The sequence below is a fragment of the Xyrauchen texanus genome, chromosome 21 (genome assembly GCF_025860055.1).
Source record: "Xyrauchen texanus isolate HMW12.3.18 chromosome 21, RBS_HiC_50CHRs, whole genome shotgun sequence".
Classification (NCBI taxonomy): Eukaryota; Metazoa; Chordata; class Actinopteri; order Cypriniformes; family Catostomidae; genus Xyrauchen; species Xyrauchen texanus.
In genome coordinates, this window is record NC_068296.1 from 32057158 (window position 1) to 32070413 (window position 13256).

The 13256-nt window shown below is 41.9% G+C and overlaps 1 protein-coding gene across 1 annotated transcript in view; it reads right to left on the reverse strand.

Annotated features, from left to right (window-relative positions):
- The window catches only part of glb1l2 (galactosidase beta 1 like 2), a 34270-nt gene that overhangs the window by 19008 nt on the left and 2006 nt on the right, over positions 1 to 13256 (reverse strand). The window contains exons 2-5 of the mRNA XM_052151794.1: positions 11232 to 11440; positions 5514 to 5624; positions 4466 to 4733; positions 4164 to 4371 (exon numbers count right to left, since the gene is read on the reverse strand). The gene's annotated coding sequence lies outside the window, so the exon portion shown is untranslated. The remainder of the gene's footprint in view (positions 1 to 4163; positions 4372 to 4465; positions 4734 to 5513; positions 5625 to 11231; positions 11441 to 13256) is intronic.

A 13256-nucleotide genomic window follows, 5' to 3' on the forward strand; every position in this document is an offset into this window, starting at 1 on the left:
GGATCAGTTCTCATTTGCATGATGGTCGACAACATCCTTTACAGTGACAACTAGCCACTGTCTCTCAGATTCTGATCTGTGCTGATCAATGAAATCCAGCCTAACATTGGACAATCATTAAAACATCTCAAATCAAAGATATCAAGTTAATGCATGTTTATTGTTTAAATACGGTATATTTATTTGTTACTACAAAGTGTTGCTGTTATTTTTAATACTCACCTTACTTTTGTATCTTACTTTTTGAAACAAGAGCGCCTCAATAATGTATGACTTTTGACCTTGCAGCCACCAGAGGTCACTAGGTGTTTAAGCAACTTTTAGTTTGAAGTTTTGTTTACCTTCTTGTGTCTCTGTTCCTGGTTCCTGCACTGATTGTTCCCAGCTGTTTCTCGTTTACCCTGTTTGCCCCAATGTATTTAATGTCCTTGTGCTTGCTTTTGTCTTTGTTGTTTCCTTTTACCCTCATGGATGTGATGTTTGTTCTGTTCCCGAGTTTTAGTTTTGTTCCTTTGTTTTCAAAGTTTTTTTTTTTATCTGGACTAATGTTCTTATTAAATCAAAGCTGAACTTAGATCCTGCTCTCTTGACTTTTCCTGCATTTGTTACAGAACAACTTACCAGCAACTATGGATCTAGCAGCTTCTCAAACAGAGAGACCAAACCAAAGACCATGATTTTGATTGCGGAGAGCTTTGTTTTAAGGACATCTATAGTCTTGGACTCAATGAACCGGTGAAGTCCTGCATGCCTAGAGGCAGGTGTGAACTCTCCTTAGTAGAGTTCATTGACCTTGTTTTGAGGCTCACATTCTCCCCTTACACTGTGGGTTATGGCAGCAACTTTTCTGTGATGGCCCATTTGAGTGCTAGAAACTCTATGTTCCCTCTGTTGCCAGCAAGGTTCTTGAGCCATAGTACTCTTAGCTTGCCATTCTGGTTGTGGTACAAGACAGTTCCTAGACCTTGGTTGGACACATCTGTATGGAGCACAAATGGTTGTGAAAAGTCTGGGAAACCCAACACTGGAGGCTGAACCATGCAATCAATCATTTTTGACAATATTTCTTTGATGCTTTGGCCACTCAATTGGCTTACTGGATGGTACCACATGACTTTTTCTGCTGGTTCCTCCTCCGCATTTACCATCCTTTGGCATTTCTTCGCTGTCAGCGTTCCTCTTCAGGCGGCCATAAAAGGGGTTGGCAATCCTTGAAAAGTCTTCTTTACTGGTGAAAACTCAGCAGGCCTATGATTTTTCATAACTCTCCTACAGTTCTTGGCCTCTTATCCTTGAGTGCTGTTACAGCGAATGTATGGAGCCAAATCAATCTCATTAATAATTCATGCACAAACAATTATTTACACGTGCGTAGACAATTTCACATGCATGAAACCTAATTCACGTACACACAAAAAAAATCACGTGCGTGAAAAAAAACTATATTCACAAAAAGCTATTCACATGCACAAAATAAAATTACCGTAATTTCCGGACTATAAGCCGCAACTTTTTTCCCACGCTTTGAACCTCGCGGCTTAAACAACGACGCGGCTAATATATGGATTTTTCCCGCTTTCAAATTTTATTTAAAAAAAAAAAAAAACATTCTGTGACGTGCTCAGTTTTTTGGCGGCATGAAGCTTTCATTAGACCAATGAAATTGCCGAACGGGTTAAGGTCAAACAGCTTTTTTGTTTACTGTTTAAACTTCCCATCATTCTGATTACGGTAGTCATTTTGTCACCCTCAAGACACGGACAAATGCATATGATGCAGCTTTCAAGTTGAAGGCGATTGATCTGGCTGTTGGAAAAGGAAATAGAGCTGCTGCACGGGAGACATTGGAAACAGCAGCGTGAGGAATTGACTCAGTGCAAAAAGACAACTAAAGCTGAGGCTATTCAACTCCGACACCGAAGGAGATGACTTCAGTGGTTTCATGTGCACAAGAGGAGGAAGATAGTGACCAATGACTTTCTTGCTAGGCTACAGTTTACTGCTAATTTTATTTTTTTTTTGTTACAAGCCGTGTGTGGCAGCGGGGGCGTGGTCAAGCGCCCGTCCGGGAGAGAAAAGCGGTAAGGGCTCTTACACCTGAGCTAATGTCTAGCACCTGTGTCTAATTTCAGTAAGCGTGGGGAGAGCGGCATAAAAAGGCAGCAGAGAGAGAGTGAGTGAGTGAGTGACAGACACACGTCAGTCTAGTGTTGGCGCATAGAAGACCAAGAATTGAGAAACTTTATAAAATTGATTGTAAACATTGATGTGGCCATTAAAAGCCTTACCTGGAACGTCAAGTGCCCTGCTTCACGTGTCCTTCTTGGGAAAACTGTCACACTGGCACCAGTGTGACAGTTTTCAGCACTTGATGTAAGCGCCTTACCGCTTTTCTCTCCCGGACGGGCGCTTGACCACGCCCCCGCTGCCACACCATGTTTCGTTAAAGCCTATTTATTTTTGTTACAAGCCGTGTTTCGTTAAAGCCTGTGTTAAGTTCATTTGTTTCAATGTACCGGTAGGCACCTGCGGCTTATAGACAGGTGCGGCTTATTTATGTTTAAAATAAAAAAATAATTTTTAATTTAGTGGGTGCGGCTTATATTCAGGTGCGCTCAATAGTCCGGAAATTACGGTATGCATTTTACAAACACAAAACATACTTCATAGATATACAACTAGTCGCAAAAAGTTTTGAATGTTTAAAATGTACGAGTGTATCCATGAATCTGAATGTGCAAATCGTCATTCACGTGTGAATCCTCTCGGATTTGTGTGTGTGAGTTTGAGACTTTCCTGGCAGAGCTCTCTTCCCACGTGGGTCTGTCGTACTCTTTAGCCAATCAGATGCAAGCTTTACCAATCATATCATAAGCCACTGAGAGTGCATTCAAGGAGCACGATTCTGCGCAACTTTTGCGCAATATGGATTAATTAGAACGGAAATGAAGACCTTTACATCAGTAATCCAGCATGGCGAACGAAGAACGGGAAGCACGGGTAAGAGTTTAGTTTAGTTTAGTTTATTTCATAAAAGTCTGAGTTTACACGTTTTATCGTTTACACATTCAATCAAGACAGTTTTTCTAGTTAGAAAACTTAAATTAAAAGTTCAAAAACTATACAGTTGTAACAGGACAGTTACAGTAATTATAAATTAAACTGCAATCAGGATAGTAAAAATAAAGACCTGTACAGACTAAAGTAACATTTTGAGTGTTGTGAAATTATAATTCTAAATAATCTTGTTTTATAAATTGATGTCTTTTAGGTCAGTGTGAACTTGCTTTTACAGTAATACATTTCAAAACATGTAGCCTAGTTACTGTTAACCACTACGTTGAAGCAATGTAGTTCGATCAAGATAAACAACATCAGATATTTAGAAACATTGTTGTTTAACGTGTAAATATATTGTCTTTACATTGAAATGCATCTTTCTCTTCTTATAATTTAGGAATATCTAAAGCAGTATATTCTTCAGCGACTTCGTGATCGTTTAGTTCATGTCTTTGAGAGACAGCCACTGAACGTTAACTACCTAGAGTTTATTTGCAGAGAGGAACTAGTATTTATTAGTGCCCTGTCTGAAATAGTACATGTGTCAGAGGATGTAATGGTAGCTCTTACAAATCTGAGCAACCTTATACAGCGTATCTGTAAATAGTGGATTTGGTCTCATTTAACTAGAAGAGATAACAGGGGGCAGTGTGTTTAGTTTGGCCTAAGTGCAATAAAGTCTATACATATAGTTTGATATATATATATATATATATATATATATACACATACATACATACATCAAATAAATAAAGTGACCCCATTTACATTCCCACTGACTTTAAATTGTGAGGATAAGAATTTTTTAGGGTAAACTTTTCTTTTGGCATAAAATTTGCATTAATGTTGAAAACTTGAGTAATACCTGTTGATATATACACACCACATGTACATGTCAAAAAAATGTAAAGGATACCAATGTTGAAAATTTTTTTGGCACCTGTTGGTAAACTCTTGTAGGTGTATAAAAATAAAGCATGTTATTTTCTACCAATAAATATTGTACAGTGGGTAAATATGAAAAAAGAAAGCTCCACACCTACAGATTAAGCAGGGTGTACAACAAGGCAAGAAACCGTAAATGGAATTTGGCATGGACTAACTTTCAGTTAAACTCTCAACATACTGGACCGTGCTTAGATAGAGGTCTACTCCATAAGACTCAGAATGTTGCATGGGGTTGATGGTTTCTATAAGTTGTGCCATTTCATCGTCTGTCAATGAAATGTCAAGCACAGGAACATGCACCCCAAGGTTTGGGTCCTCCAAGTATCTGCTATCCTCCCATTCAATGTTGGGTATGGCTACATTCTGAAGAAAACAAATTTCATAGATAATTGTACTTTTTGTTTAAACTTTTACACATTTAATATTTGCCTCCATTTTACGTGCATGCCAAATTTACCTCTGGATCCATAATTGGGTTTTGGAACTGGCCCACTTGCCACAACTGAATGGGTGTTAGATTGTGTTCTGTTCTTATGGGATGGTTGTCCCACCCCTCAGAAAAGACATCCAAGCTGGCCTGGATGCGTGGCAAGAACACATAATAACAGCTGAATAAATGGCAGGAGTTGCTGATATCCAGCAGGTGACTGTCCTCCAATGTGTGCAGAATGTTGTGGTAGATGCTCGTTACCCCTACGAATAAATCACGCCAGAGACGCTCTATTCTGTATAAAAAGAAAGAAAGATAGTATTTAGCCTAGTACAACCAGCATTGATTAAGCACACCATATATGACTTAAATAGGTTAAAGTCTATTTGCCTCTCTCATGAAACAAGATGAAAAAGTGAAGATCAAACCTGTTCTAAAGTAAACCTTCATGTTCATGAGTTTGTGTTAACAATATTTGCATCTGCTCCTGATCTAAAGTAAACGATAAGACATCAATATTTGATGTCCTTTGTACAAATGTCAAACACTCTCCCATTTGTCAGTTATTGGACACTTTCACTCATGGATTAAATTAATCATGACTTCATGTGAATAGTGAATTTATACATTGGTAACTAAAAACTATGGATTTCTAATGCTGCATCCAGCATGCTAGGTGTCACTGGAGCTTCTAAACAACATAAAACTGTAACACTTGCAACTTATGGTGAACCCATATAGTAGGGGGAAAAAGTGAGAATGGTATGTACGAATTCATATTATTCATAAACAGGTTAAAAGCACCCAGATTACCTACTATTTCTGCTGAGGTGTACATTTGATGGACACTTCACTATCCCATGAGGCCATGGGAGAAGATTTTTGATTGGGCAGTAAAGCAATGCCACTGACGCCATAGCACACTAAATGTGGTATGTTCAAATTCCATTTATAGTTACACAAATTTGTACAATATAGCACATTTTTAATGGTCGTGAAGAATTTACTCAAAAGAAGAACATAATCTGAATGCACCTTTAATGCTGTCAGAGGACCAACATAAAAGTGAATTAACCTCTGATTATGCACACTTTTACCGGTGATGAAGCTGTTGTCATCAGTGCCACGAACTGAAAACATTAGTTCTGCAATTCCCACATTTTCACCGCCATGATCTCCTCTCACTCTGCAACAAAAACATCACAAATATTGAAGGGTTTAAATTATACACAATTAACTTAACTTGAGCAGATTATCCAGAAAAGTACAAAAGTATGTGATAAAATAATAGAAAATAATAAATGTTTTGCAACTTAATATTAATTAATACCTCTGTGGAAACCCATGTGTATTCACTGCCTCTCTGAAAAAGGCCAAATGGGTGTCTGAGCGGTTGTTGTCTGAACAACAAGGTTGTTCAGAAGTAACTAGGCTACATGTTTTGAAATGTATTACTGTAAAAGCAAGTTCACACTGACCTAAAAGACATCAATTTATAAAACAAGATTATTTAGAATTATAATTTCACAACACTCAAAATGTTACTTTAGTCTGTACAGGCAAAAAACTTTCTTTTTACTATCCTGATTGCAGTTTAATTTATAATTAATGTAACTGTCCTGTTACAACTGTATAGTTTTTGAACTTTTAACTTAAGTTCCCTTACGACTTCAGTCCACTTGACATTGCGTTACTAACGCATATGGGGAGTGCCTTCACACACGACCTATTTGAACCCTCTCTACAATAACGCCAATATTCTAATATTGGCTATGGTGTTTGAGCCCCAACTGTTTTTGGTGCGAACTGACCACTATAAAACAGGTGCACACACACCATATCCTCAGAATTTCTTCCTTCAAGACAGCGATTACCTCTTGTCTCGAAGCCCTCTACCTTCGCCGTCGATTCACATCAGTCAGCGGACGGAATCTTCACAGCAGAGAAGAATCTCCGCTCCCCTGCAGTGCTCCGGCGAACATCACTGCGCCTCGCCGCTTTACGCTTCGCTGGTGAACGAAATACACAATCTAATCGTGAAAAACGCGATAGAGATTGTGCCAAATTGTCAAGCACAAAAAGGGTTTTACAGCCGTTATTTTCTTGTCCCAAAGAGAGACGGCGGACTTCGGCCAATCCTGGATCTGAGACATTTAAATCGTGCACTTATAAAGCGCCTATTCAAAATGATTACTCAGAAACAAATTCTATCGCATATACGCCCACACGATTGGTTTGCGTCGATAGATCTGAAGGATGCGTACTTCCATATCCAAATTGTACAGCACCACAGGATGTTTTTGAGATTCGCATTCGAGGGAACAGCGTATCAGTTCAAAGTCCTGCCCTTCGGGCTGTCTCTGGCTCCTCGCACATTTACGAAGTGCATCGATGCGGTACTCGCCCCTCTGAGACTGAGCGGCGTACGCATATTGAACTACCTCAACAATTGGCTGTTACTAGCACAATCAGAGGCTCTGTTATGCCAACACAGAGACTTACTGCTTCAGCATCTAAACATGTAAACTGGGCGAAAAGGACGCTCTCTCCCAGCCGAAATATCTCCTTTTTGGGAGTCCGCCTCGACTCCACGAGCGGGCACGCGCACCTCACGAGCGAGCGCGTTCAGGCCATTCTACAGTGTCTGTCTCAGTTCAAACTGGGGAGATCACTTCCTCTGAAGATATTTCAGAAAGCATTGGGATTTATGGCGGCGGCATCGGCCGTCATCCCATTAGGCCTCTTACACATGAGACCACTTCAGTGCTGGCTGAAGCGCCGTGTGCCACAACATGCTTGGCGCCAAGGGCGCATGCGTCTCACTATTTCCCGCCGCTGTATAGCTGCATTGGTACAATGGACAGCTCCTGCATTTTACCAGCGAGGTGTGGCGCTGGGGCAAATTATCAGGCGGAAAGTGGTGACAACAGATGCTTCCAACACAGGTTGGGGGGCGGTGTGCGATGGGCGCCCGACTTTCGGCACCTGGACAGGTCCGAGGAGGGCGTGGCATATCAACCGCCTAGAACTATCAGCTGTAATTCTAGCCTTGAAGGCTTTTCAGTCAGAAATAGCGAACTGTCATGTCCTGGTTCGCTCAGACAACATGACAGTTGTGGCATATATAAACCGCCAAGGTGGAGTTCATTCACCGCCACTGCTGAGACTGACACGGCACCTCCTCCTATGGAGCGAGCGTCATCTCCTCTCCCTGCAAGCGACATATGTCCCAGGCTGCCTGAATTATGGTGCGGACCTACTGTCACGCCAAGAGGTGATACTGGGCGATTGGAGACTTCATCCTCAGACGGTGTTGAGAATTTGGGAAATATTCGGCAAAGCAGAAATCGACCTATTTGCCTCAGTGGAGAATACCCACTGTCCCCTTTGGTATTCGAAGTCCCAAGCCCCATTGGGAACGGATGCAATGGCACACAAATGGCCAGTGAAACGCAAATACGCGTTTCCTCCGCTATGCCTAATCCACTCTGTCATATGCAAAGTCCGGGAGGACAAGGAAACGGTTCTATTAGTTGCGCCGAGATGGCCCAACCAGCCATGGTTTCCGGAAATGATAGAGATGCTGTACAGCCCACCATGGGAAATACCGCTGAGGAGGGATCTCCTCTCTCAGGCGCACGGCACAATCTGGTATCCTCAGCCCCAGCTGTGGAACCTGCATGTGTGGCCACTGAACGGTGCGCACTACACGTGCCAGAACTGACGCGTTCAGTCATGAACACCATTTTACAAGCCAGAGCACCGTCCACTAGACGCCTCTATGCACTAAAATGGAAGGTTTTCACTGACTGGTGTCTCTCACGTAGTAAGGACCCAGTAAACTGCCCCTGAAACATGAAATTCTAATATTTCTTCAAGAGCGATTAGACGCTGGACTCACCCCGTCAACGCTCAAAGTGTATGTGGCAACTATAGCTGTGTATCACGCACATGAAGCCGGCGCCTCTATAGGCAAGCATGATTTAATCATTAAGTTCCTAAAAGGAGCAAGACGATTAAACCCGCCTCGGCCAGCTACAATCCCGACTTGGGACCTAACTTTAGTCCTAAAAGCTCTCGCAGGGCCCCCTTTCGAGCCTTTGGACTCTGTTGATTTGCGCATGCTTTCCGTTAAAACCACACTACTGCTGGCTCTGGCCTCAGTAAAACGGGTCGGTGAACTACATGCACTATCAGTCGACAGTTCTTGTCTGGAGTTTGGCCCTGGCCTTTCAAGAGCCACTGTCAAACCCAGGAAAGGCTATGTACCCAAGGTTCTGACCACACCCTTCAAAGCGCAAGTGGTTCACCTCCAGGCATTCTTCCCTCCCCCATTTAATTCGGATGAGGCACAATCATTGCATTTGTTATGCCCTGTGCGGGCGCTACATACATACGTTGAGCGTACTTGCCAGTTCAGACTGTCTGATCAGCTCTTTATATGCTATGGAGGATGCACAAAAGGAATGTCCATCTCCAAGCAACGACTTTCTCACTGGATTGTCGATGCAATTACACTGGCTTATGAATCGCAGGGTCAGACTTGCCCAATTGGTGTTAAAGCACACTCAACTAGAGGCATGGCCTCTTCATGGGCATGGACGAATGGTGTGTCCTTACAAGACATATGTTTTGCAGCAGGATGGTCCTCACAAAACACGTTCGCAAGGTTTTACAACCTAGACGTAATGTCTCTTTCTTCACAAGTCCTCTCTGTTTAGAACACTTGCTATTCATTGGCCATATACACTCACCTAAAGGATTATTAGGAACACCTGTTCAATTTCTCATTAATGCAATTATCTAATCAACCAATCACATGGCAGTTGCTTCAATGCATTTAGGGGTGTGGTCCTGGTCAAGACAATCTCCTGAACTCCAAACTGAATGTCAGAATGGGAAAGAAAGGTGATTTAAGCAATTTTGAGCGTGGCATGGTTGTTGGTGCCAGACGGGCCGGTCTGAGTATTTCACAATCTGCTCAGTTACTGGGATTTTCACGCACAACCATTTCTAGGGTTTACAAAGAATGATGTGAAAAGGGAAAAACATCCAGTATGCGGCAGTCCTGTGGGCGAAAATGCCTTGTTGATGCTAGAGGTCAGAGGAGAATGGGCCAACTGATTCAAGCTGATAGAAGAGCAACTTTGCCTGAAATAACCACTCGTTACAACCGAGGTATGCAGCAAAGCATTTGTGAAGCCACAACACGCACAACCTTGAGGTGGATGGGCTACAACAGCAGAAGACCCCACCGGGTACCACTCATCTCCACTACAAATAGGAAAAAGAGGCTACAATTTGCAAGCGCTCACCAAAATTGGACAGTTGAAGACCGGAAAAATGTTGCCTGGTCTGATGAGTCTCGATTTCTGTTGAGACATTCAGATGGTAGAGTCAGAATTTGGCGTAAACAGAATGAGAACATGGATCCATCATGCCTTGTTACCACTGTGCAGGCTGGTGGTGGTGGTGTAATGGTGTGGGGGATGTTTTCTTGGCACACTTTAGGCCCCTTAGTGCCAATTGGGCATCGTTTAAATGCCACGGCCTACCTGAACATTGTTTCTGACCATGTCCATCCCTTTATGGCCACACTTCCAGCAGGATAATGCACCACGTCACAAAGCTCGAATCATTTCAAATTGCTTTCTTGAACATGACAATGAGTTCACTGTACTAAAATGGCCCCCACAGTCACCAGATCTCAACCCAATAGAGCATCTTTGGGATGTGGTGAAACGGGAGCTTCGTGCCCTGGATGTGCATCCCACAAATCTCCATCAACTGCAAGATGCTATCCTATCAATATTGGCCAATATTTCTAAAGAATGCTTTCAGCACCTTGTTGAATCAATGCCACGTAGAATTAAGGCAGTTCTGAAGGCGAAAGGGGGCCAAACACAGTATTAGTATGGTGTTCCTAATAATACTTTAGGTGAGTGTGTATATATATATATATATATATATACTTATGCCCCCTTTTTAAGTACGGGCTCTGCATCATTTACACAACCGCCTGCATTCAGGCTGTTATAATTCCATAAGTCACAAGCACTTCATTATAAATAAACTCCCTTCCTGGCCGGGTTCATAAGGAGTAATTCATACTATATGGCTATAGCTCATATATTCATTATGAGTGCTCTCCTCCAGGCCATCATGAGGATCACTCACTGTGGCATACTCATGTCGGTCGTCGTCCCATAAGACTGCGCCGCCATGTTTCTTCTTTAGGAAGTCATGTCATGTAGTGCGGCGTGATGGGATTCTGTTCCCCATATGCGTTAGTAATGCAATGTCAAGTGGACTGAAGTCATAAGGGAACGTCTCGGTTTCGTACGTAACCTCGGTTCCCTGAGACGAAGGGAACGAGACATTGCGAACACTAGCCGCACCACAAGACTCAGAGTTCTTGAGGCACGAGCAATGCGCTCCTTGTTCTCAGTCAGAAATTCTGAGGATATGGTGTGTGTGCACCTGTTTTATAGTGGTCAGTTCGCGCCGAAACGAGCGGTCAGTTTCGCGCCAAAAACAGTTGGGGCTCAAACACCATAGCCAATATTAGAATATTGCCGTTATTGTAGAGAGAGTTCAAATAGGTCGTGTGTGAAGGCACTCCCCATATGCGTTAGTAACGCAATATCTCGTTCCCTTCGTCTCAGGGAACCGAGGTTACGTACGTAACCGAGACGTTTTCTAACTAGAAAAACTGTCTTGATTGAATGTGTAAACGCTAAAATGTGTAAACTCAGACTTTTATGAAATAAACTAAACTAAACTAAACTCTTACCCGTGCTTCCCGTTCTTCATTCGCCATGCTGGATTACTGATGTAAAGGCTTCATTTCCGTTCTAATTAATCCATATTGCGCAAAAGTTGCGCAGAATCGTGCTCCTTGAATGCACTCTCAGTGGCTTATGATATGATTGGTAAAGCTTGCATCTGATTGGCTAAAGAGTACGACAGACCCACGTGGGAAGAGAGCTCTGCCAGGAAAATCTCAAACACACACACACACACACACACACACACACACACACAAATCCGAGAGGATTCACACGTGAATGACGATTTGCACATTCAGATTCATGGATACACTCGTACATTTTAAACATTCGAAACTTTTTGCGACTAGTTGTATATCTATGAAGTATGTTTTGCGTTTGTAAAATGTATTTTACGTATGCATACTTTGATTTTGCACATGTGAATAGCTTTTTGTGAATATATATTTTTTATATATTTGTGTACGTGAATTAGGTTTCATGCATGTGAAATCGTCTACGCATGTGTGAATAATTTTTTGTATGTGAATTATTAATGAGATTGATTTGGCTCCATAGAATGTGTCCGCAGGGTCCATTCAGCTGAAACTATTCTACCCAGGTAACAAACTTCATTCTTGAACAGCTCACACTCCTGTGGTTTCAGCTTCACTCCATGGGCTTGTAATCGTTGTAGCACTTTCCTTACCGCTTCAACATGGTAATCAAATGACTTTGTGAAACGAGTATATTGTCCAAGTAGGGCACACATATTTCGACTCGGAGTCCTTCCAGACATTCCTCCATGAAATGCAGCAGGGAATACAAATCCATTCATATAAGCTCAACAGTGTGCTCAATGATTTCAATGGCCTACTCTCTGGGGACCCAAAGCCTTGATGCTACGCCTTTCCCTGATCTAACAAGGAAAACCATATGCTACCTTCTAGGCTTTTCAGGATGTCCTGTACCCTGGGGATAGGCTGATGGTCAGTCAGTGTCTTTCTATTGAGGTCTCTATAGTCAATACATAATCTAGGGCTACCATCTACAGACACTTACAATTGGCAAAGAGTATTGAGAATGGGATTCCTCAACCAAGCCTTGGGCAAACATGTCATGCAATAATAAATCCTTAATTTCCTGATACAGTGGCTTAGGAACTGAAGTGTACATGCGGACAACAGGCATAATGTCAGTTAAAGTGATACTTGGCTGTAGAACCTTGAAGCATCCAAGTGACACTCCTCCCACTTCGTTTAGCTTTCTGTTGATGTGGCGTTAAATGGCTCACGTCAATGGGTGGGTCCCACAAATTTAAGTGATGCAGTGAGATCCAGCAGATGGAAAATGACTTCAATAAATCAGATGATTTGTAGAAGGAATAACATATTTTATTTAACATGTATACCATACAAGGATGGACATACAAGGAATACCATGAGTCTTAATACAATGATAATGTCATATAAGCTGGTTTCATGAATGTGAAGTTTATGATTATATTCTAATTCAAAGGTTGTGGATACATGATTATGCTTGTATAATATCAAGCAAAAGTATAAAATATAGGAATGTCTCTAGCCACTTGCATAAATAAGCATTTTGCATTCGTAACTTTTATATTTTTGCCATAACTGGCACAAGAACACACAATGTTCCGGTAGAGTCATGGCACCATATAGTGAGTACATTCCACCTTGGCGTATGATTGACTGGAATGTTTTGAGGTTGGAAATAGGCAATATTAGTTGGCACAGACCACAATAATTGGAAACACTTTCCAAAACCACAAGCTCCAATAAGAATTGCATTCTTATTTGTGACTTTTACTAAGGGTTGTTGGTTTCTACCATGAGTGCATCTGAGGAAGAACTTCTCACTGAACTGAAGTTTGTGAGGTGTATATATATATATACCAACAGTTAGTTCCGGTCCTCAAATCTGATTGGATGAGAGATGTTCCATGAGCACTGATGGTCTGACACCATCAGCATGCCGAAGCTTCACTGTTTGTGTATCACTCCGCTCGTGTTTGTGTCATTCTAAAC